The sequence below is a fragment of the Arachis hypogaea genome, chromosome 17 (genome assembly GCF_003086295.3).
Source record: "Arachis hypogaea cultivar Tifrunner chromosome 17, arahy.Tifrunner.gnm2.J5K5, whole genome shotgun sequence".
NCBI classification, from domain to species: Eukaryota; Viridiplantae; Streptophyta; class Magnoliopsida; order Fabales; family Fabaceae; genus Arachis; species Arachis hypogaea.
The window spans coordinates 68,311,171-68,313,164 of NC_092052.1; the positions used below are offsets into that span (position 1 = coordinate 68,311,171).

Genomic DNA, 1,994 nt, shown 5'->3' on the forward strand with positions numbered 1-1,994 from the left:
GAGTTTGGTTGTGGCCACCCAACACCAAACTTAGAGTTTGACTGTGGGGGCTTTGTTTGACTCTGCTTTGAGAGAAGCTTTTTATGCTTCCTCTCCATGGATGCAGAGAGAGATCCTTGAGTTGTAAACACAAGGTTGTCCTCATTCAATTGAAGGATTAATTCTCCTCTGTCCACATCAATCACAGCTCTTGCTGTGGCTAGGAAAGGTCTTCCTAGGATGATGAATTCATCCTCTTCCTTTCCAGTATCCAGGACTATGAAATCAGCAGGGATGTAAAGGCCTTCAACCTTTACTAACACGTCCTCTACTTGTCTATAAGCCTGTTTTCTTGAATTATCTGCCATCTCTAATGAGATTTTAGCAGCTTACACCCCATAGATTCCCAGTTTCTCTATTACAGAAGGGCATGAGGTTTATCCCTGAACCAAGGTCACACAGAGCCTTAAAGATCATGGTGCCTATGGTACAAGGTATTATGAACTTTCCAGGATCCTGTCTCTTCTGAGGCAATGTCAGTTGATCCAGATCACTTAGTTCATTGGTGAGCAAGGGAGGTTCATCTTCCCAAGTCTCAATACCAAATAATTTGGCATTGAGCTTCATGATTGCACCAAGAAACTTGGCAGTTTGCTCTTCAGTAACATCCTCATTCTCTTCAGAAGAGGAATACTCATCAGAGCTCATGAAGGGCATAAGGAGGTTCAATGGAATCTCTATGGTCTTTAGATGAGCCTCAGAGTCCTTTGATTCCTCAGAGGGAAGCTCCTTATTGATCACTGGACGTCCCAGGAGGTCTTCCTCCTTGGGATTCACATCCTCTCCTTCCCTTACAGGTTCGGCCATGGTGCTTATGTCAATGGCCTTGCACTCTCCTTTTGGATTCTCTTCTGTATTGCTTGGGAGAGTACTAAGAGGGATTTCAGTGATCCTTTTACTCAGCTGGCCCACTTGTGCTTCCAGATTTCTAATGGAAGACCTTGTTTCATTCATGAAACTTGCAGTGGCCTTGGATAGATCAGAGACTAAGTTTGCTAAATTAAAAGTATTTTGTTCAGAGTTCTCTGTCTGTTGCTGAGTGGATGATGGAAAGGGTTTATTATTGTTAAACCTGTTTCTTCCACCATTATTAAAGCCTTGTTGAGGCTTTTGATCCTTCCATGAGAAATTTGGATGATTTCTCCATGATGAGTTATAGGTGTTTCCATAAGGTTCACCTAAGTAATTCACCTCTGCTATTGCAGGGTTCTCAGGATCATAAGCTTCTTCTTCAGGAGAAGCCTCTTGAGTACTGTTGGATGCAGCTTGCATTCCATTCAGACTCTGAGAAATCATATTGACTTGCTGAGTCAATATTTTGTTCTGAGCCAATATGGCATTCAGAGTATCAACTTCAAGAACTCCCTTCTTCATAGGCATCCCATTACTCACAGGATTCCTCTCAGAAGTGTACATAAACTGGTTATTAGCAACCATGTCAATGAGTTCTTGAGCTTCTGCAGGCATTTTCTTTAGGTGAATGGATCCACCTGCAGAAGTATCCAATGACATCTTAACTAATTCAGACAGACCATCATAGAATATATCCAGGATGGTCCATTCTGAAAGCATGTCAGAAGGACACTTTTTGGTCAGTCCTTTGTATCTCTCCCAAGCTTCATAAAGGGATTCACCTTTCTTCTGTCTGAAGGTTTGAACATCCACTCTAAGCTTGCTCAGCTTTTGAGGAGGAAAGAACTTGGCTAAGAAAGCCTTGACCAGCTTATCCCAAGAGTTCAGGCTGTCTTTAGGTTGAGAATCCAACCATATTCTAGCTCTGTCTCTTACAGCAAAAGGGAAAAGCATGAGCCTGTAGACTTCAGGATCCACTCCATTAGTCTTAACAGTATCACATATCTGCAAGAATTCAGTTAATAACTGAAAAGGATCTTCAGATGGAAGTCCATGAAACTTGCAGTTTTGCTACATCAGAGAAACTAATTGAGGTTTCAGCT

The 1,994-nt window shown here is 42.0% G+C and overlaps 1 non-coding gene across 1 annotated transcript; it reads left to right on the forward strand.

Annotated features, from left to right (window-relative positions):
* The first annotated feature begins 1,605 nt into the window (after nt 1-1,605).
* Nucleotides 1,606-1,713, forward strand: LOC112768666 (small nucleolar RNA R71). Its single transcript, XR_003186068.1, has one exon. It is a non-coding gene; the product is annotated as a small nucleolar RNA R71 (small nucleolar RNA).
* The last annotated feature ends 281 nt before the right edge of the window (nt 1,714-1,994 follow it).